General features: G+C 44.9%; 1 long non-coding RNA gene across 1 annotated transcript; it reads right to left on the reverse strand.

The window, feature by feature from the left end:
• Positions 1-8,279: 8,279 nt before the first annotated feature.
• LOC129636184 (uncharacterized) lies at positions 8,280-21,117 on the reverse strand. The gene is made up of 3 exons (XR_008706747.1): positions 20,995-21,117; positions 20,807-20,874; positions 8,280-8,421 (listed from the first exon to the last, which is right to left on the reverse strand). It is a non-coding gene; the product is annotated as an uncharacterized LOC129636184 (long non-coding RNA).
• Between the last annotated feature and the right edge of the window lie 2,815 nt (positions 21,118-23,932).

Consider the following 23,932-nt stretch of genomic DNA (forward strand, 5'->3'; position numbering starts at 1 on the left):
CCAAATGAACTGAAACAAACAGCCCTTCTTCCCGCCCTCACCTTCACCCTGCCACTTCCCCCCTCAGCTCATCCCTCATTCTGTTCTCCTATAGAAATATCAACAGCTTCATAAAATGTTCCAAGGTATTTTATAAGATTGTTCTATAATTTAATTGAAGCCTCTCCCTCCAGGCCCATAGAAAATGGCATTTGGTCTCATAACTTCATATCTTATAAGTCCCAGGGTGGAGGGAAAACTTCAGACCAGACTGGAAGTTGATGCTTTGTTTTTCCTACTGACGGTAATAGATAGCTCCCAATCTGGTTCCATCTGATCAGGGATTAGAAATGGCCTCTTTTTGTCCTGTGAATTTTACATGAAGTGTGTGTGTGTGTGTGTGTGTGTGGCAGAGAGAGAGAGAGAGCGAGATGAGGCATTGGGCAATTCATGTCAGAGTAAACAGACTATGAACGGTTGGACAGAAAAAGCCTTCAAGTCCCCAAACCCCAGCTGCACTTCTGATGTTCTTGCCAGTGACATGTCAAATGGTTTATGTGTCTGGAAGGAGGAAAATAAAGTGGCATTTAAAATGGCCTGTTAGGCACCAGGCACTCTTCTAGATACCGTCACATACATTTAATCCTTACAAAACCCCTGCAAGCTAGACGTTCGTATTCTCACAGTGACCTTAAGGAAACCGAGGTTTGGAAAGGTTGAGAGGCTTGTCCAAGGCCCAGAGCTAGCAAGCAGCAGAAAGTGTGAAAGTGAAAGTGTTAGTTGCTCAGTCGTGTCCGACTCTTGGCAACCCCATGGACTGTAGCACTCCAGGCTCCAATGTCCGTGGGATTCTCCAGGCAGGAATACTGGAGTGGATAGCCATCCCTTCTCCAGGGGATCTTCCCAACCTAGGGATCAAACCCACATTTCCTGCACTGCAGGCAGATTTTTTTTTTTACTGTCTGAGTCACCAGGGAAGCCCAGTAAGTGGCAGAGCTGGAGTCTGAATCCACATCAGCCCAACCTCCTAGTGAGAACTTGTTGATTATGTCCCCTGGCAGTGGATGGCCAGTTCTTTGTGGGGACCGTTTTCTCTCATCCCTACAGCCTGCTCAGCCTAAGCTGTATCTCCAGTAGGGGCCTTAATACCCACAGGCTTTCCTGATTGCTTCCTTTTCTGATCTTCTGGTAAAACCGAATCACCAGAAATGTTTAATTTAGCACTTCCTCCCCGTGTCTTATCTCCTTAACTTGATGCGAAACAATTAGAGACAATGGACCTGATCTTGTAGTTCTCTTGTACCCTCCTGCCTACCCACCCAGTCTGTGTACCTGGCAGGGGAGGAGGAGGAACATAGCTAGGAAAAGTTGGAGTATGAAGAGCTTTCCCCATTTTACAGCTGGAGAGACTGAGACTCTTTTCTAAGGTCACACAACAGTTCACAGAAGACCTGGGATTAGAATCTGGATTTACTTCTCTGGGCCCCACTGTTAAAAGAAGGAGTTAGGAGGGGATTTCCTGGAAGTCCAGTGGTTTAGATTCTACACTCTCACTACTGTGGCCTGGGTTCAATCCCTGGTTGAGAAACTAAGATTTCTCAAGCTGGGTGATGCAGCCACTCACAAAAAAAGTTAGGCTAGATGGTCTCTGAGTGAGTGAGTGAGTGAAGGTCACTCAGTCGTGTCTGAGTCTTTGTGACACTATAGACTGTAGCCCACCTGGCTCCCAACAGGCTCCTCTGTCTATGGAATTCTTCAGGCAAGAATACAGGACTGGGTTGCCATTTCCTCCTCCGGGGGATCTTCCTGACCCAAAGGATGAACCCAGTTCTCCTGCATTATAGGCAGATTCTTTACCCTCTGAGCCACCAGGGGAGCTCCTAGATGGTCTCTAAGAATCCTTCCAAATCTCATAGGTAATGATTATTACTTTTATTTTTTCCAGTGACATTTAGCTGAGTGTCTAAGTGCCAGGTACTGTTCTAGGAACTGGAAAATCCACTGAGAACAAGAAAGACATGTTTATGGTGTCCCAGAGCCTACTGTGTGGTGCTTACACCACACGGAGACAGGGCTCTGCTGAGGCTTAAAACAGGTCACTGGGAGGTCAGAGTTCAGGCTCTCCATCTAGATTTGGATGTGGGGGTCAGGGAAGGTGCCAGGGAGATGTGATATTTAAAGTGAAACCAAGTATGGCAGAGTCAAAAAGGAAAAGCATTTAGGGCAGTTGGAACTGCCCCTGTGATGCCCTGGAAGCAAAGCAAGAGCACATGCCTTGGAAAGAACAGCGAGTGAATGCATCAGGGCAGGAATGGGAGGAGGCACTCAGTGAGTGGAGTCTTCAGAGAATTCTAAGTAGGGAAGGACATTATTATAGTTGCCTTTTATTACTGATATTTAAAAATACTTTAGTTTTCTTATTACAGAAGTAATGCATGTTGATTATAAAAAATAGAAACATACATTACCTAAAAGAATAAAAACAAAAACTGTAAGGTTTTATTATGAAATGCTTCATAAGTAGTGAGGGTAAGAGATGTGGAGACTGTGTCTGACACCCACAGGCAACTTGTCTCCTCCTCCCAGTGGTCTGGCTCCTCCCCTCTGCATTGATTGATTTTCTCATCCCTTGTTGGTAAACAGCAGTGGAAAATGCCATTCAGCAGGAATCAATGTAATTGTTGTAATTGACTGAGAGCTAAATGCTGTCTCGCTTACTTGGCTGTACACTCAACATTGGTTGGTATTCAACACACTGGGCGTCCATGTTCAGGTTCATGGGCAGGAGGAGCAGCACTGGGGTTCTCCACCCGAGAATCTCAGGTCCTACCTCCTGTAGTTGGCTTCTAGTCCTCAGACCCTCAAGGTGGCCCATCTTCTAAGTCCGAGGGGGCGGGGCTGCCGGAGCTCTGGCTCAGCAGGCTATAGCATCCACCCTCCAGTCTTGCCTCTGAGAGTCGAGACTGGAGGGTAGATACTAGATGGCCTGATTTCTGGAAACTGGGCAGCTTGCATGCTTGTGAGACTGAAGTAGAGCATTCATTCATCTGTTCCTTCATTCAACAAACATTTATTGAAGGCTTCCTGTGTGCCACCCCTCTCCCCACTCCTGTTATGTCTAATTTCCCACTCTAACCTCTCCCAGTAACCTCCTCTAAAACTGTAAATTGTGGTGAAATGGCAAGCATGAGGTACTTTAGTGGGAAAGCGCTAAAAGCCTGGTGAGAGTGTTGGTGGGAAGGGGACATGGAGGGCAAGGTATGCGCCCACTGCGGTCAGAACCCAGAGACATTACCCAAGAGGAGAATGAAGAACCAGATTCTTATGTCTTCCTGCTCTCAAAGGAATGTCTCTTCTCTAAATGAGATGCAACTCAGTAAACACTTATGAGGCCCAGTAGGAAAACAATGAGTGTGGAGGCTCAGGCTTCTACCCTCATGGAGCTCAGATTACCTAGCCAGCCAGGAAAGGAATGGACACAAATCTAATGTACAAAAGTGAATATGATAATGGTCAGAAAAGGTTCTATTAGATATTGCTGCTATTAGATAAGCAGCTGTTAGATATTGCTTTTAGGTTGTTAAGATTACTTCCAGGTGAATCTGGAAGTGATTTTGGGGAGAAGGTAGCATTTGGAATGGCCCCTATCAGGTTGTTCCATCCTCCTGAAGTTAGCATCTCTAGATGATATTGTTCTGAAATAAGAGCAATACTTGATTTCTGCTGGAAAGGAGGCCAGTAATGTGTGAGGAAGAAGGACAGGGCTGAGGAGTACAGACATAAGGCATGACTGGATGTGAGGGACTGAGGGCTGCAGTCTTGGTGTATATAGGATATGGTTTGTAGAGTTGGAGCGTCAGAGGAATTTCACGTGGAAGGAAGAGAATAAGCAAGGTGTGTAGGCAGGGGCATTCACACAGTGCAGTTTAGCTCAACCATCAGCTGCATAAGTAACAAAACATCTCCCTTATTGAGGACCTACTATGTACCAGGCATTTTGCTAAGCATGCCATAAATTGCACCTCATTTTATCTTTAAAACTTTCCTATGATTATAGGTATTTTCACCTTAATTTTATAGATGAAGGCTCAGGAAGACTAAGTATTTCGTCCAAATTCACATAGCAAATAGTGAGGTTGAAATCTGGTTTGTCTGATTATATAAAGCACATTCTCTCAATCACTCTGCAGTGTTGAGGCTGTAGAAAGGATTAACTTGAGACTGTGGGAATCCCTAACTACCAAACCAAAGTATTTGGATCTTCTTTTGTAGCCGGTTGGGTACTACTGAAGTTTCAAGCAGCGGAGCAATAGCACAGTGTGACTTCAGAAAGATCAGTGTGGCAGGCATGACCATGAAGTGTTGAAGAGAGAGGAAACAGGTCCAGGGAGACCTGCTTTGAGGCCACTGTGACAGTGCCGTGAGAGAAGGAGGAGCTAAACTAAGACAGCAGGGATCGGGAGAGGGACGCAGGAATCATTGCTCTCTGTCGTCATTGTCATCTTCTTCCTCAAATATTACATGTAGACTTCTGTCTCAGCTCCGTCATTTTACAGATTGTCCAGAGAGGGAAAGAGACTTTTCCTAGGCCACACAGCAATCCAGTGTGGTACTTTTATACAGAAATCTTGCCCTACTCCATTGCTTTTCCTAACCACTTGTAGAACTTTGAGGGCAGGAGGAGGAGAACCAAGGTGAATCTGCCATCAGGTAGGCTCTGATCTCTTAGAGAAACTCTGAGACAGCTCTGACTGGGTTTGGGATAAGATGCCTGAGAGCTGGACCTGTCTGCTAAGAGCTGGGGAACAGGGGCATTGAGAGAAAAAGGGTCCAGGCCTCATTCATGAGCTGCTGCTGCTTTTCAAGCTTTCCAGACCTCCGAGATGCACTGTGGAACTGAAGTCATAGATGTTGCCCCCAAATGTGAGGAGGGTCAGCCCCAGTCTCTTCATAGTCCTGTGAGAGTGTGGAGCTGACTTACCAGCATGTGCAGAGTTTACTGAGTCCCGACTGAGTGCTAGGCACAGTGCTAAGTGCTTGAATGAACCCTCTCCCCAGATTCTCACAGGGACACTGTTTTATGGATAAATTGAGCCTGAGAATTCTTAATGCTTTGTCTAAAGTTAGTGACAGGCTTCTCTGGTAGCTCAGTGGTAAAGAATCTGTCTGCCAATGCAGGAGATGTGAGTTCAATCTCTGGTCGGGAAGATTCCCTGGAGAAGAAAATGGCAACCCACTCCAGTATTCTTGCCTGGGAAATCTCATGGACAAGGGAGCCTGGCAGGCTACAGTCCTTGGGGCTGCAAAAGAGTCAGACATGACTGAGTGACCAACGACAAATGAAGGCACATTTTTTTGTGGTTAAAGTGCTTTTCCTGACATCACACAGCTAGTAAGTGGCAGAGCTGAAATTTGAACCCAAGATGTTAATGCCAGAGCCCGAGCATTTAGCCACTAGACTATACCACCCAGGATCTCCCAGTTTTGTACTGAGCCACAGTTCTGTGATACCTCAGTGACATCAGCAACTGCCTCTGGCTTTTGTTATGTACCTGTGGGTTTGTAGAGACTCACAGTTAGCAGAAAGTATTGAAAAAGGGCAAAGGTCTAAACGCTTCTGCCCCAGGTCCAGCAGGCGAGCACTCCTGCCTTGTTCCTGGCTTTCCCCTTGGATTTGACCCTTTGTCTGCCCTACACTCAGGTTCAGAGCTGGCGGAGTCCCTATGCCTGCCATTGCCTCTTGGGCTCCAGGTGCTTACTCCTCCCTCTTCTAACACTACCCCGCCTGGAGAATTCTCATTTGGATAACATACAATCAGGACTGCATTTGTTGTGAGGAGCTGTAGGTGGTTTGAACCAGTGGAGCGGAGCCTCTTTGTCTGGCTTTAGGGGATCACTAAAGCCCAGCATGAGTTTAATAATTACATAAAAATGCTAATAGCAGCTACTTTTATTGGGTGTCTAACATTTCCTAGAACTTAATATGCATTGTGTTTCTACACTTTTTTATCAACCTAGAACACTGTATATTATTATACTCATTTCACAGGGGAGGAAACTGAAATTCAGAGAGGTTAAACAGAGGTTAAGTGACTTGCCTAGAGTCCCATAGCTTGTAGGTGCTAGAGCAGGAATATGAATCCAGGAATGTCTGGCTCCCAATTTCATATTCTCTTGACAATTACATGCTGCCTCTCTATTTTCTTTTCTTTTCTTTTTTGAAAACCAAGTTCCTAGATAGGGAGGTGAAAGAAACATAGTGGACATAGTGTACTGGGACCTCACTGAGCCCTGTGACAGGTTGGCTCAGACATATCCTCATGGTCAGTATCAGGTGGAGAACTTTGGATTGTAATACAAGCTGAGGTGGATTCATAACTGGTTGCCAAAGGATGTAGATTGAAGGGTGACTATTCACTTGAAAAGAGGAAAGAGGACAATATTGCAGTTGTTGTAGTCTCTAAGTCGTGTCCGACTCTTTGTGACCCCATGGACGCCAGCACACCAGGCTCCTTTGTCCATGGCATTTCCTAGGCAAGAATACTGTAGTGGGTTGCTATTTCCTTTTCCAAGGAATATTCCTGACCCAGAGATCGAACCTGCATCTCCTGCATTGACAGGCAGAGTCTTTACCACTGAGCCATCAGGGAAGCCCAATATTGGCAGTACAGGGCATAAAAGTGAGCTGAGCCACTAGAAAACTTGGAAATACAGGAAATAAGGTTGACCTCTGAAAGTTAAACTAAGAGCAGAGATGAACATGCAGCAGAGAACTTCAGCAAGGCTCAGCACCATCACAATGACCCATGTGTAATCGCAGTGATTTATAACAGGCCTCTGCTTGTAATTTAATCAGTGGAACCCTAACTTATTGTATCATGTCTTGTTTAGAGAACTATTATATAAACATATTGAAGACATTCATTCAGTGGTACAAGAAAGGGCAGTTTGAGGATCAGGGATTTGGTGATTGGTAAATTAGCATCATCTGGAGGGCAGGGTCACCCTGCTTGGGGGAGCACCAGTTTTTTCATCACTAAAAAGTTTTTGTTTTTGAGAAATCTTTATTTATTTGTTTGGCTGTGTCAGGTGTTAGTTGCGGAACGTGGAATCCTTTGTTACAGTGCACGGGCTTCTCTCTAGCTGTGGCATGCGGACTCGGTAGTTGTGGTAGGCAGGCTTGGTTGCCCCAAGGCATGTGGGATCTCAGCTCCCTGACCAGGGATCAAACCCATGTCCCCTGCATTGAAAGGCAGGTTCTTAACCACTGGACCATCAGGGAAGTCCCTGAAAAGAGGGTTTCTATGCGGTGAGGCAAGGATGGCATCTTAGACCTGTCTCTGGCCCACATGAAATTTCCTCAAAACCTTCTTTTCCTCCAGTTCAGTATGTCAAAAGCAACTTTTCATGTGCTTTCTTGGTACTGGAAGAGGGGTAAGAGAGTGCTTTCATGGAGGACACGTGCATGCTATTATTAGAATGGGAAGTCCCACCATGAATTAAAATGACTTGGTGGTCTTTACCCACTTCAGTCTTTCATGGGTTTGGTTGTCATTAGTCAGCCTTCCTGAATCTGACCTGCTGGAGTGCCAATCCTGTGCTGCTGTAAATTCAAGGCTGTGATGCCTCCCTTGGTGGAGTCCTGGAGAGGGCTATCCCGCAGACCGTGCCAAGACTAGCTATAACCTGTTTTCTGCCTTGAACAGACTCTAAAAGCAAATGTGAGGCCTCTCTTCTTGGCTTCCTCTCAGTCATCAGTTTACCCAGGTTTTGTGGAGTGTTGAGCTATGCCTAACTGGATGATATTTAATAGACTTTTTCTTGGATTTCCTCGACTCCAGAGTGTAAGCGACCTAGCCTTAGCTGTGTAGACAGGCTGAAAGTGTGATGGAAAAAGCAACAAACAAGGATCTTATCCACAATGCTAACCAACCTCACACAATATTCAGAACTAACCTGACAAGAAATGTGTGACTTGTGTGTATATATATAGAAGTTATACATATATATATGTGACAAAATGACTCTAAAACCTTACTGAGGGGCATAATGGAATATCTCTGTAAATGGAGAGACATACCACATTCATACAGTATTGTTAAGACGTCAGCTCTCTGCAAATGAATCTATGTATTCATTGCAATCCCAATTAAACTCTGAGGCAGTTTTCATGGGATCAACAAACTGATTCTACAGTTCATATGAAAAAGAAAACTAGAAACGACAATAAAACCTTATAAAGGAGGAACAACAGAGGATTTTTTTCTCCTGGACATAGAAAACAGAGCAAGGAGACAATAAACTGAGACTATTTGTACACACAGCTGTTTCTGTAGCCCACCGTATATATAGGCTTCCCAGTTGGCTCCGTGGGGAAAGAATCCACCTGCAGTGCAGGAGACACAGGAGGTGAGGGTTTGATCCCTGGGTCAGGAAGATCCCCTGGAGGAGGAAATGGCATTTAAAGACACCATTTCTAATCAGTGGAGAAATAATGGCTACTAAGAATAATGCTGGAAAATTATCTACTCAGGGAAAAATAGAGTTAAATCATAATCAACTACTTTGCTGCTGCTGCTGCTACTAAGTTGCTTCAGTCGTGTCCGACTCTGTGCGACCCCATAGGCGGCAGCCCACCAGGCTCCCCCATCCCTGGGATTCTCCAGGCAAGAACACTACAGCAAACTAAAGTCCAAATGGGTTATGGAGGCACATATAAAAGAGGGAACTTAGGATATTATTCAAATTGTGCATACGTGCTCAGTTGCTCAGTCATGTCCAACTCTTTGTGACCCCATGGACTGTAGCCCACTAGGCTCCTCTGTCCATGGGATTCTTCAGGCAAGAATACTGGAGTGGTTGCCATTCACTTCTCCAGGGACTGATCTTCCCAACCCAGGGATTGAACCTATGTCTCCTATGTCTCCTGCATTTGCAGGTGGATTCTTTACCACTGAGCCAACTGGGAAGCCCTTATTCAAATTTCCCGCTATGTAAAAACAGGCAAACAAAAAGGCAAAGATACTCAAATTCACTAAGAATCTAGAGTGAAAATTAAAAACAACAACGAAATACCATTAAATCTCATTTGGTAAAATTTAAAAGCTTGGTAATATCTTGAGTTGGCAAGGATAAAAACACTGTTGTGGGGACAGTCAATTATTGAAGCTTGTTTGGAAGTGATTTGGGCAATAATATTTGTCAAAATAGTGCAGGTCCCTTGATAAAGTAATTCCACTTCAGTGATATATCCTAAGGAAACATGCAAAGAGTCATGTCCAGGACTATTCACGGTGACTCTTGTTTGTAGTAGTGAAAGCTTCATAAGCTTAGAGAGGAGTGGTTAAATACCATGGAAAGATGTTATGTCCAGACCGTGGAATTTTATAGGTAGGCTGCAAGTCTGGAAATATTGATTAAAATAATTTTGTCATGTCTTGAATGTAATAATAATAAGCCATTGTAATGTTTCTAAATTTGAGGGTGGGTAGAGCATTAAGGGCTTCCCTGTGGCTCAGACAGTCAAGCACCTGCCTTGCAATGCGGGAGACCCGGGTTCCATCCCTGGGTCAGGAAGATCCCCTGGAGAAGGAAATGGCAACCCACTCCAGTACTCTTGCCTGGAAAATTCCAGGAGGAGCCTGGTGGGCTACAGTCCATGGAGTCGCAAAGAATCAGACACGACTGAGCGACTTTACTTACTTAGAGCATTAAGAATGAGGTAGACCTATAGGTGGGCTTCCCAGGTGGCGCTAGTGGTAAAGAACTCTCCTGCCAATGCAGGAGACATGAGAGGTGAGTTCGCTCAATCATGTCTGACTCTTTGCGACCCCATGAACTGTGGCCCACAAGGCTCCTCTGTCCATGGGATTCTTCAGGCAAGGATACTGGAGTAAGTTGCCATTTCCTCCTCCGGGGGATCTTTCTGACCCAGGGATAGAACCCAGGTCTCCTGCATTGCAGGTGGATTCTTTACCACTGCACCGTAGGGTTCTTTTGAATGTTCGTTGCAGCACTATTTACAGTAGGCAGAACATGGAAGGAACCTAAATGTCCTTCGACAGAAGAATAGATAAAGATGTGGTACATACATACAATGGACTACTACTCAGCCATAGAAAGGAATGGAATTTGGTCATTTGTAGCGATCTGGATGAACCTAGAGTCTGTCACACAGAGTAAAGTAAGTCAGAAAGAGAAAAACTAATATTGTATATTAACACATATATGTGGAATCTGGAAAAATAGTACTGATGAACCTATTTGCAGGGCAGGAACAGAGACTCAGATTTTCAGAACGGACTTGCAAACATGGCAGGGAAAGGAGAGGGTGGGACAAATCAAGAGAGTAGTATTGACATATATACAGTACCATGTGTGAAAAAGAGACCTAATGGGAGGCTGCTGTGTAGCTCAGCCCAGTGTTTCATGATGGCCTGCAGGTGTGGAATGGGTGGGGGGTGAGAGGGAGGGAATACATGTGTGCATGGTATACAGAAGAAACTAACACAACTTTGTAAACAATTATATACTTCAAAAAAAAAAAAAAAAGAGAGATGTGGGGAAAAAAAAGATTCAGCTTAAAAATGAACTGTGGTATGTAGCTGCTCTTAAAAACAATGCTTTGAGGCCCACTAACCCAGAGTGTGGAGGGGCATGGTCCCAGTGCACTCCACTCTGAGCACTCCTCGGGGCCTGGGTTCACTTCTTGGCCTTTGGCCCAAGATGGAAATTGACATGCTGGCTGTACTGGGAGAGCACCCCGGAGGCAAAGAGACAGAACCAGGGAGAATGACCCAGGGAGCCAGGTGTGGGGAGGGAGTGAGGGGACTGACTTCAGTTTTGGGAAGGGCTGTCAGGTGCATAGGTTGGTTCTCTGTGGCCCCAGCATCAGAGTGAAAGCCCTGGGCAAACGGAGATGTAAGAGGTGTCCCAAGATGAAACGGGCTGCCTTGGGAGGTGCAGGGGTTCCCATCACTGGGCGTGTGCAAGCCAAAACCACAATGTTTGTGGCAGAGATTCTGAGAACAGATGGGGGTTCAACTGGAGAACCTTCAAGGTTAATTCTCTCCCCAAATATTGACTGAACTCCTCTGGTTCAGGCAACATGTTGGGTACTGGAAATATAGGGATGATTGAGAGAGACAGGGCCCCACTCTCAATAAGAAAGCAAACAAAAATCACAAACTAACAAGCAAACTGTTACTTTTTAGGTATAACTGAAGATAATAGAACATGAAGTGACTGACTGGAATGGGGGACATTTTTAGATAGGGAGTTGGGAAGGACCTCTGAAAAGATAGCTGAGACCTGAAAGAATGAGAGTCATTCATGCAAATATTTTTCTGGACAGAAGGAGCAGAACGTAGTAAAAGGATTAAGAAACTGTTGTAGAATTTGAAGCAGAGTGCTGTGATCTGATTTAGGGTTTAAAAGGCTCCCTCTTGGCGCTATGGGAAGTGGTGAGGATGGGAGGAAAGGAGGCAGGGAGGCCAGTTAAGAGGCCATTTTAGTCAAGCAGGAGAGAGATGGTGCCAGGTTGAGCTAAACCTGACAGCAGCAGAGTTGGAAAGAAGTGGATGGACCTAAGTTTTATCTTGTATGATTCAAAATCAATTCATTCAGTCAACTGATCCCAGTTCAATTCAATCAGTTGATTCAATTTAGTCAATCGATCCCAGAAGTAGGCTGGCATTGAGAAGTGACTGCTTCCTAAACAATGTGTTAACTTTTATGGTTAGACAAGGACATTTAATCTCCTTACATGGAAGCTGTTTTCATACATCTTGAACTCTCATTTCCAAATATCCACAAGGATGGGTGGCCAAGGCCTTTTGAGATACCTGTTCTGTAGAATTGCACAAATCCTACTTGTTATCCAAATCTGAGTGCAGAAGGCCAGGACAAGGTTGTATTTCCATGACCTGCCTCCCTTTGGCACTGTAGCCTCTCCTCTTACCCCATAACTAGGGAGGACGTTTATTGGCTGGAAAAGCTTGGGTGAATTAAGCCTCTCTGAGCTTCAGTTTCCTCATCTATAAAATGGAATTGTTAGGTTATATGAAATAATCTCCATAATTTGCTAACTACCAATGCCTGATTTTTAGAAAAATGCTCAATAAATGACCACCACCACCACCTCATCTTTTCCACAGCAAGCTTTGTGAAAGAATTATCTTCCCAGTGTCTTCTCATATTTTTGTCTTTTGCTTTCTTCATGTCCCTGAATTACATTCCCCACCTTCATACATGCTTCCCTCCTCTCACATCCCATTGCCAAATCCACTGAATACAGTTCTCTTTTCTTAGTTGACATGGCTCCTCTTTTAGCACCGTTGAACACACATACTGGTTTTTAAACCCCTTCTCTTTGGGTTATTCCACTAAGCCATTCTCTCCTGAAAGGTTTTAACATGGAGAAAACCATGATCAGACTTCTACTCCAAAAAAAAAAAAAAGCTACTCAAAACCACAACACAGCATTTCACAGCATCTGGCACGTCGTGCCTGTTTAGTGAGCACGCCCTAACTTTGCTGCTGGTGCGGCCATTCTCTGTGTTCCAGCAGTGTCCTGTGCACACCTCTGTAATCTCACTCATCACACTGTGGTCTTGTCTCTGGTTTCCTTTCTCTAGGAGACTCCTTAAAAGCAGGGCCCTGCTAGTCACAAATGTCTGGTGTCTCTTTCCTTATGGGAGGATTACAGTCATTTTCAGATAGGGCCACGAGGCTTTCCTCGGTTAGTGAAACGTGAGCAGAGGTGGTAGATGTCACTGCTGGGTGGAAAGCATTAACTTGCCAGTGTGCTACTGTTTAATGCTGTCTTTGCACAGCAAGTGTGAAACCATGTGTCAATGTGGAAATGCAAGGCTCAGCCATGACGTGGAGGACAGTAGTCCTGGAGGGTCCCCCAGATCTGTGGCAGGCTTTAGAAGAGGGATATATCAGTCTTTGTGGTTTTAAGACTCTAGGGTTTGGGTGGTGGTTGTTGGTACAGGAAAGCCTAGCCTAATGTGAGTAAAGCTGATCTATATCCCTTGAGCCTATGTAATGTTGCCTTCAGTACATTCAGTATGCTGCTGCTGCTGCTGCTAAGTCGCTTCAGTCGTGTTTGACTCTGTGTGACCCCAAAGACGGCAGCCCACCAGGCTCCCCCGTCCCTGGGATTCTCCAGGCAAGAACACTGGAGTGGGTTGCCATTTCCTTCTCCAATGCATGAAAGTGAAAAAATAAAGTGAAGTCGCTCAGTCGTGTCCAACTCCTAGCGACCCCATGGACTGCAGCCCACCAGGCCCCTCCGTCCATGGGATTTTCCAGGCAAGAGTACTGGAGTGGGGTGCCATTGCCTTCTCCGACATTCAGTATAGGACCTTAAAAATGGGGGTGGAAACAATGAATAAATAGGGAACAGAAGGGGGAAAAAAACCCTTAGGTTTATGTATTGGTGACTGTGGCTGATTATTTTAGTAGTTAATAATCTGTTACATTTCTGTAGCATTCATAAAGGACTCTCATATCCATTTCTTGTGTATTCCTACACTCCATTCCTAGGGCCAGGTGTCAAGGGAGAAGTGAGTCTCAGTGGTATTAGACAGTGGCAGAGCTAGAGCTCAAACACTCGTCTCTTGTTTCCTGGTTCAGGGCTCTGTCCAATTCTCCCCTAATATCTACAAATAAGGCCAGGGACGTGGGCTCTAGTTGGCTCGGTTGTCACCTATCACCAGAGGTCCTGGCCACAGTGTGCCTGTCTCTATGCCAGGCTAGCCCAACCCTTGGCAAGAGAGGCTGGAGCACACATGCTTATCGTGGAAATGCCGGGATTCGTGCCCAAAGGACGTCAGTAGCCACGCTCGCACGTTCTGCCTCTCTCTCACGTCTGTTGACACTGAGTTCCACATGAATTCCAGCTGTCCATGTGTCCCCATGTGTGCACACTCACATGCACACCTGCACTCTGTGTAGTCATACCCACACGCTGATACACATTTAAATATTCTTTCATGTACTCACATCTTTTTGTATGTACATACATTCTCACATGCAGGCACACAGAATTCATATTTGAGGGATGGCTCAAATGCTGATACATACTTAAATGCATGTATCAATATTCACAAATATCCGCACACAGTTACATAACTGAAAATAATACCCTTCATGTGTTTTCACTCTTAACCACGTTCACATATTCTTAAAGGTACATGCAGATACATGCACATCCCCATTACACACATTCACATGTGCGATTGTAACCATAGAAGTATACCTACTTATGTTCATATCCATACGTGATCAGACACTTTTCTCTCTGAGGTTACCTGTCTATATGGGCTTTCTTGGTGGCTCAGACAGTAAAGAATCTGCCTGTAATGCAGGAGACCTGGGTTCGATCCCTGGGTCAGGAAGATCCCCTGGAGAAAGAAATGGCAACCCCCCTCCAGTATTCTTGCCTGGAGAATTCTATCGACAGAGGAGCCTGGCAGGCTACAGTCCATGGTGTCGAAAAGAGTCAGACACGACTGAGGGACTAACACTACCTGTCTAAATATATTCAAACTAGTGTGCACAGGTACACAGGCACAGGCCTATGTGTGCATTTGCACAAACATATGGCCCCACAATATACACATGCGTGCACATCCTCCAATGACATATAGATGCTGCAGAGCACACACTGATGCGCCCACGTAAGCATGTGTGGTCACACAAGCTGGCTGGTCCCGTTGAGGTCCTAGGTCCACATTTTTGTCTTATAGAGTGCTGGAGGTACTGCTGTAGACCAGCAGCCCTCCTTCCCTTTCTCCTTCCTACTTTCCTGTCCCAACTTCTACTTTCGTCTTTTTGCACGGATTCAGAATCACTCCAAAGGTTGAATGAAGGTCAGCTAGCCTCAGTGCTATCCCCGTCAGGAATGGATGGAGACCCCTGTTGCTTTGCTGGCTGCCTGCCTACTCTCAGCTCTGGTGAATAAAGCTGGGCCCTGGGAGGCAGACAGTCAGGCCTGGGGACTCCAGCTGGTTATAGAGCTGCTCTGCACTCCTGCTGCTCTTAGAGAACAGACACAGCCTGGAAAGTTTCTGACATTGGACTGTGACCATATTACCACAGACCCAGGGTACACGACCAGCTCATTGTGTGGTTGGTGAGGCGGAGCCCTGGGCTGGAAGTATGGGGGGCTGGGCATGTCTGTTCAGTGAAGTTCCCTTTCAGCTCTGACTTCCTTATGATGAAAAAAAAAAAAAAAAAAAAAGCAAGGGCTGGATAATCCCAAATATCTGGACATTAAGTGTTTATATTTGGCTCAGGAGAACATGGGGTTTGGGGTGATATCTGACTTCAATTCCTACTTCTGCCACCGATTAGCTGTGTGTCCTTATGCAAGGGACCTAACCTTTGTGAGCCTAAGTTTTCTTATCTGTAAAACTCAGCAGTGGCTACAGGACTGGAAAAGGTCAATTTTCATTTTAATCCCAAAGAAGGGCAATGTCAAAGAATGTTCAAACTACCGCACAATTGCACTCATTTCACATGCTAGCAAGATTATGCTCAAAATCCTTCCAGCTAGTCTTCAGCAATACATGAACTGAGAACTTCCAGATGTACAAGTGGATTTAGAAAAGGCAGAGGAGGCAGAGATCAAATTTCCAACATTTGTTGGCTCGTAGAGAAAACAAGGGAATTCCAGAAAAACATCTGCTTTATTGATTACACTAAAGCCTTTGATTGTGTGGATCACAACAAACTGTGAAAAATTCTTAAAGAGATGGGAATACCAGACAACCTTATCTGCCTCCTGAGAAATCTGTAGAACCAGACATGGAACAACAGACTGGTTCAAAATTGGGAAAGGGGTATGTCACGGCTATATATTGTCACCCTACTTATTTAACTTCTGTGCCAAGTACATCATGTGAAATGCCAGGCTGGATGAATCCCAAGCTGGAATCAAGGTTGGTGGGAGAAATATCAACAACCTCAGCTATGTAGATATGGGCTTCCCCAGTGGCTCAAGTGGTAAAGAATCTGCCTGCAATGCAGGAGACCTGGGTTTGATCCCTGGGTCAGGAAGATCCCCTAGAGAAGGAAATGGCTACCCACTCCAGTATTCTTCCCTGGCAGGCTACAGCCCACAGGGTTGCAAAGAGTCAGGCACAACTGAGCGACGCACATTTTCAGATACGCAGATGATACCACTCTAATGGCATAAAGTGAAGAGTAACTAAAGAGCATCTTGATGAAGGTGAAAGAGGAGAGTTAAAAAGCTGGCTCAAAACTCAAAATTCAAAAAACTAGGATCATAGCATCTGGTGCCATCACTTCATGGCAAACAGAAGGGGAAAAAGTAGAAGCAGTGACAGATTTTATTTTGTTGGGCTCCAGAATCACTGCAGATGGTTGACTGCAGTCATTAAATTAAAAAATACTTGCTCTGGAAAGAAAACTATGGCAAACCTAGACAGCATGTTACAAAGCAGAGACATCACTTTGTCAACAAAGGTCCATAGAGTCAAAGCTATAATTTTTCCAGTACTCATATATGGATGTGACAGTTGAACCATAAAGAAGGCTGAGTGCCAAAGAATTGATGCTTTTGAGTTGTGGTGCTGGAGAAGACTCTGGAGAGTCCCTTGGACTACAAGAAGATCAAACCAGTCAATCCTAAGGAAATCAACCCTGAATATTTATTGAAAGGATTGATGCTGAAGCGCCAATAATTTGGCCACCTGATGTGAAGAGTTGACCCATTGGAAAAGACCCTAATGCTGGGAAAGATTGAGGGCAGGAGGAAAGGGGGGCAGCAGAATATCAGATGGTTAGATAGCATGGCCAACTCAATGGACATGAATTTGCGCAAACTCCAGGAGATAGTGGAGGACAGAGTAGCCTGGTGTGCTACAGACTATGAGATCACAGAGTTGGACATGACTTAGTGACTAAACAACAAAAATGGAGATAACATGTCCTGCCTCATGGGGGTTGTTGTGAGGTGTAAATAAGATGATACACATGGAAGTGCTCTGCGTAACGCCTGACACACAGTAGCATTTAACGTGGGGTTGTTGCCCTTTTTTGTGTTCCATATTAATACAAGTCTGTAGTCTTGCTTTTGAATGCAATCTTGTTTTCTAAGCATATTCTGAGTGACAAGGAAATAGGTTTGAATGGGAAAGTGATCCAGAGGGTTTGGTTGGTGGGATCTAGGGGAGAAAGAAGCTGCAGGGGAGTGGAGCTCTTGGCCATTGCAAGGAGGCCTGGACCTGGGTTTCTGTCGCACCCAGTGCATGCTGTGTGACCTTGCTCAGTCGATGTCACCACTCTAGACATTGGACTCCCTTTCAGTAAAATAAAGACTGACTTAGTTGCTTAGCAGTTTTTCTACCTTTGAGATTTTAGGTTTTCTCCTGAATTATCTGCAATGTATATTAAACACATATTGATAATTAAGGACCCCATAGGAAAAAAAAATCACAGTACTACTGAACGTGGAAGCCAGAAAATGACAACTCTACTTTGCATTAACTTTACTTAATAAAGACAACATTGTGTCAGCTGTGGCCCATTCCCAGAGAAGTACCTCATTGCCAGTCCTTCATGGTCTGTCTAAACATTATTTATCTCTGCCCCAGGCAGCCATCTCCCTGGGCTCCTCCCCTCGTTGGTTACCTCCATTTTCAGTACTATTTTCTCCTGAGCGATGCTGAGCCTGGCATGATTTGAGGTTGGGTTTCCACTTTGGATAACACTTAGGTTGTTGCTTAAGTGTGTTTGTGGGCCTGGGGTCCCTCAATTTCCCATGTCTGTGCTCTTCAACTATTTTGCCTTTTTACATGTCTTTTTCTTGGGGATGGTTTCCTGGCAGTTGTGAGAATTGGACCCTAATTCCTGCTCAGTCACTAACTAGTTCTGGGATGGGGGTGTCTCCAAATCTCCATTTTCTCAGCTGTACGCTGGGGAGTATTGTGTCTGCCAAGTCTGCTTTATAGAGTGGTTTTCAGAGCAAGTATTTGGTGAAGGAATGAAATGAGAGAACGAATGTGAAAGCTGTTGAAAATTACAAGTGGCATCTGAAATAATAACTACCATCCATTGTGTGTGTACTTTGTGTCCGACCCTGTGCTCAGCACTTCCATGCCTCATCTCCCAGTCCTCACAACAGTCCCAGGTGGATGCTCTTGGTCCCCTGCTCTACGAAGGAGGAGGCTGACTTAGGCTACCTTGTGCATGTCCACAGAGCTGAGTCTCAAATTTTGTCCGGGCATGAAAGACTATGTCCTGATTGCTATACTGTCTCTGTAGAAAGCATATGTAGCAGGAATAAAGTCTGAAGAGGTAGACAGGATATACTGGAGAAGGAAAAACTAAGGCTCAGAGAACTCAAGGAATTGCTCAGGATCACACAACTAATCTGGGGTGACTTTGGGGCTTCAGTGCCCAGAGCCCCCATCATTGCCCCCATCGTTCCCATCATCGTCATTGGAAACAGTAAGAGCACTTACAAAGCATTTACTCTGAGAAACACTTTCCTGTTTGTAATTTACATCCATAATAACTTCAGGAGGCAAAAGAAATTTACCTGGTGAAGTAGTATGATATTAATCACCCCTGGGATTTTACAGACAACAAAGTTGAGGCTTAAAGATAAAGCAAATCAGCCTCTTACATAAAGTGAGTGAATCCAGGTTTCCTTCAGAGCCTCAGCTTTTAACCATCATGCAAAACAAGGGCAAACCACCACTCCATTAGTAATCTGTAATAAGGAAATAGATTTCTGTGCGACTGCAATAGGAAAGCAGGGGTGGGCTTGGAGTGCAGACACGTACACCTGTCTCAAATAACCAAGTTCCTTACGTAACGGGGTCATATGGAAACCATTACTTGGTTTGATAACTACCATTTTGGAAGAAGAGTGGAAGTTTCAACATTTGCCACATGCACTATGAATGATGCAGATGTCCGTGCGTGTCTGGTCTGGAGGGAGAAGAACAGCAGAGGGGTTCACTAGGAGCTCTGAGAAGGCATCCATTCACAGGGTGGAATGACTTGGCTTTTGGACCTGGAGGTCCAGTGAAAAGCAGCCATGCTTGTTCTAGTCTATAGGCGGGACAATCTCCACATGGAGATTAAAGGCCTGTTAGTTTTAGGGACTTTGATTGCTTGATTTGACCATATTAAAACAGACCTCTCCGCAAAAGGATAGATTTTGGATCATTTGCCCCATGACATATAGAACTCAGCAGTTTTTGCCAATCTGGGACTAAAAAGTTAGATCTAATTGGCATAAATATTTCAGACCAAATAATGGTTTGAATCAACAGACAATATATCAGATTTGGCTTACTTATTTAAAAAAAATTACTGAATACCTGTTATTAAATCACTGTGCCAGGTGCTGAGGTTACCACAGGAAATGAGACAAGATTCTGGCCCCCAGAGAACTGAACTACATTCCAGTGAGAGGAGGGACACATGGGCAGACGGTGACAGCGTGAGAATGCACGGCCAGCGCGTTCAATGGGGATTGCAGCACACGTCATGAGAACGGGTAGAAGGAACCCATCCTAGCATTAGGTCAAGTGCACATATGAACTTACACACGTGTACATGCGTGTTAAGAGTGTGAAGGCTTCCTGTGGCGGTCATCCTAAGCAGGGAGTTAAGAGAATCGGAGGGTTGGCAATGGAAAGGAAGCTGGAGTGGGGGCCCTGAGCAGAGGCCTCTGCAGCATCAAGAGAAGGCTGGAAACAAGAGAGCAAGCACCTCCCAGGTGGAGAAGGCTGAGCAATTCCATTCATCCAGAATGGGAAGTGAGAGGGAAGAGATGCAGCCAACCAGAATCAGAGGGGCCTTGCAAGCTTGATGCTGAAGGTGAGGGGGCTCTGGGGAGGTGTTAAAGCAGGGGACTGGTGTGGTTAGGTATGTATCTTAGAAAGACCACAGTGTGAGGAAGAATAGATTGGAGGGGTCAGGAGGCAAGTTGGGGACACTTTGCAGTAATGTGAGCAAGGCACCGTGGCAGCCTGAGCTAGACTAGAGGCAGGTGGGCATCCAGGGATGGATGGTTTAGGGGATTTGAAGGCAGTAACATCTATAGGACTTGGTGATTGACTGACTGCTTCTCACTCTGCTCATAAAGAGTTGATTTGAGGCCGCTTTAATTATTTTCTCACAAGCTTTATTGCACCCTTCAAAACAAGTACAATTGATTTTTTGTTTTCAAGCATTGAGAAAAATATTTTAAAGTAGATTACATTTGTTTATAATTATTAACATAAGATTTACTCCTTGCAGAAATTAGAAAAATATAAAAGTACTGAAGGATATGAAATCCTCCATAAGACGATGATTCAGGGATAACTGCTATTAACATTTTGGTTGTTTTTCCTTCTAGAATTTTTTCTACTATAACAGATTTATTTTAAAATTTTAACTGTGGGAATTTTTAAATATATACAAACATAGAAGAATCAACCAAGTATACCCATCTCAGCTTGTATAACCCGTCTTTTGCTATTCTACAGCTGAATTTTAAACTTACAAGCAGGTCTTTATATTTTCTTTTAATCTAAAACTTTCACCTCTTGATAGAATTTTGCTTTTGTAATCCTGAGTGTTTAGCATATGCCAGCCCCCTAGCTCCTTGGCCATTTTCAGATATATGTCTTCACTCAAAACATTGAACAGGACAGTAAAAATGTCCAAATCCCATGAAGCCCTGAAAAACACCAGATTTCCCACCTCTTTGAGCAAGACCAGTACAGAGGGTAAATATTTCGGGGGGAGAGATCTCCCAGGCAGTAAGTAGCAGCCTGTGTTTTGACTCACTCACCATAGTTGTCTCAGCAATGGAACCGAAGCTGTTGATGAAAATGTTGCAGCTGACATTCACTGGGGGACCTGCCAATTAAAAGAGATTCTTGCTTAGCTCCATGGCCATGAAAAAAATCCCCCAGACAAGACCCATTCATGAAATGCTGAATTTAGGGATAGATCCCCTTTGGTGGAGGAGACCCTTACTTGTCCTCCGCCCCACTCTTGGGCAGCAGGGACTCGTAGCCACATCATTATGCCAGATTCCCAGGTCCCCAAGTGAGCACCAGGTACAGAACACCAGAGGCTGAGATGTACTTTCATTAACATGAGATGATTCATCATCCTGCCATATGGTTGAAATGCCTTCCCCAAACCCCACCGGCTGCCTTCTAATTTGTGGCCGAAATGTATTTACAGCTACAACATTTGGAGGCCATCTTGGGAATTGCAAGAAACAGCAAGTTCCTTGCCTTAAACTTCTGAACCAAGAATGATTGTCTGAAAGGGCGTTGATGGGAATTACCAGCTGAGGAATCTAGAGGGAACCTCAAGGAAAGTCCATAAGTCTTTGGTAAATACTTTCCAAGCAAGCTTTTTGAATCCTACTGCAAGGGTAGGAAAGAAGAGGAGGATTATTTGCCCTTTGGAATCTTGTTGCTAGCAGGACCTCTGTCCAATTGAAGCCCAGTCTCTTAATTTTGTACAATTAGTTACTATTAACTGAGCAGGGTTTTCTGTTGTGCTGAGAGTGTTACTAATGTTATCTCATTGTATCCTCTCAGTAGCTCCATGAGAAGACACGGTTATTCCCATTATTTTACAGACGTGGAAGCAGGCTCAGAGAGGCTGTTTGTCCACAGCCACACAGCTAGTAAACGGTCAAGCCTGAGTTCAGATTGGTCTAATTCTGAAGCTAGTGGTTTTAATGACTATACTTCTGGAGAGAGGTTCAGAGAAAGGAAGGGGCATGCTCAAGATCATAATGTGGCAAAATCCAGGATTTTAAGCACTGGGTTTCCACTCATGCTGGCAAGAGGGCCAGCATAAAATAACCAGGAAAGAATGTGAGGCCGTGGGTAAAAGTTATATAAGCAGTAAGAGTCCAGGTGTGAGAGAGGTTCTGAAGAGCGAGGCATTAGGGAAGCCCTTGTGAAGGTGATGATGACCTTGAGCTGATTTTAAAGGGGGTTCAGACTTGGATAATAGGTTATAATCCTTCACTTGAAAATGGCAACATGCCATTTGTGAATTTTTCCCAGGTCCACTTTCTGGTTGATCCCCAAGAGGTCCTGAGGTAGGCAGGGCAAAATTATTGTTGCTAGGTCCCTCTAGCAATGAGATTCCCAGCTTCATAATAGAGCAGAGAACTTTAGTAGCTCACCTGGGCTTCTGTACCCAGCAAGTGGTGGAGCCAGGACTTGAATCCAAGTTTTCTTATACCCACTCCTCTCTGTTCATCTTGAAAAATTAGCCCAAGCATTTCACCCAAACTCAGCCAAAATTCTTTTCTTTTTAGAAATCCTAGGGTATAGAAAGGGACTCAGTCCTGCTGTGAGGATCCAGGCTTTCCTTCCAAGGGCTTGCCAGGATCCCTGTGTTTGAGACACAGCCCCAGACTCTCACTGGCTCTTTTCTCTGAGGCATGCCCCTTCCCTTTTCTGGAATGCAACTTCCCCATCAACTTAGGAGAGTAGATTTTGATCTGGGCAGTCATTCTCAGCTCCATGGGCTTGGAATTCCCTTATGGAAGCTCTCAGTTGAATTACATGGTTACTGTATAGGATTGCAGGGCTGGAGTGTTTCTGAAGGATCACTTAACCAACCGTTTCTCAAACTGAGGTGCAGACGTAGAATCACCTGGGGAACTTGTTAAACTACAGATTCCTCAGCCCAACCCCAGACCCAGTGAACCCAAATCTGTAGGGATTTAGCCCAGAGTTTATTGTTTAATGAGTGGCCTGAGTGATCCTCATGCAGAGCTGGGTTTAGGAACCACTGCTACTCATTCAGGGCTGAGTGCTTGATCACCTCTAGCAGTGGGGAACTCATTTTGTCTCGAGCAACACTTTCCATAGTTGGATAGCTCTGCCTGCTAAAAATTTTTTCCTTATGCTGAGCAGAAATCTGCCTTCTTGGTCACTTTCACCAGAACAAAGGCCCATTAGGGTTCCCCCCCCACCCCTTATTTAGACTCAGATCCAGGTTTCTCTTTTCATTTAGCTTCATACCATTAAGATGCCCCAAAGAGTTACTGCCTGTGCCTTGAAATGATGTGCACAGAGTTCCCACCCAGGCCCTGCCAGTATCTGGTGCTGTGACTCCCATATAAATTAGATCCTGATTTATGTGTCCGAGAGGGCGCCAGCCAAAAGGACCTCATGGGGAGGTGTGGTTCATTGAAATAAATCTGAAATTAAATTATCCTCAAGAAAATTACAATCTGGCTGCCTTTGGCAGCAGTGTAATGTATATATTTCATTAAATATTAAAGTTTAATTTTGGTCTTGTGTGTATGTTTGCATTGGGCTGTGCCCTTGATCCTGGGAGCCATTGTGATACACAGAGTCTTAGCGAAGATACAGCATATCAAAGCTGGCAGGGCCTGGTTCTCCTGGATCATTTCACAGATGCAGAAACAGAGGCCCAGAAGCGTCAAGTGATTTACTCTGGGTCACAGACATCAGGTAAGTAGTGAGAGGGTTAGAATCCAGTTTTTGAGCTCTCTACTTCAGTGTTAGGATTTTCACTGCCACTGTGTTCTGCAGAGCCCACTCTCCCCAGCACCCATATCTTCAGACGAAACAGTTGAGTGATTCATCACTCTGTGGGGTCCTCAAACAAAGCAGGCCCCTTCCTGTTGTCTTGGGGTCATAGGGGCCTACTCTGCCTGGCCTTTACAGGAGCTCTGTAGTTTGTGGGGGGCTTTTGGGACATGTGAAAGGGGCCGTGGGGCTCAGAAGCAGGAGGTACCCTGCAATCAATGTTTCAGCCCTCACCACAAGGGAAAGTAGAGATCTTGCTCCTCTTCACCTGGGGTGGGGTTCCAAGAAGATGTGCTTTGCTCAGAGCCCAAGTCAGAGGAGATTATAGTGGGTAGAGATAGTGTAGGGTTGGGAAAGGCCCAAGGGATTGTCTTGTCCTG

The sequence above is a fragment of the Bubalus kerabau genome, chromosome 1, assembly GCF_029407905.1.
Source record: "Bubalus kerabau isolate K-KA32 ecotype Philippines breed swamp buffalo chromosome 1, PCC_UOA_SB_1v2, whole genome shotgun sequence".
Lineage (NCBI taxonomy): Eukaryota > Metazoa > Chordata > Mammalia > Artiodactyla > Bovidae > Bubalus > Bubalus kerabau.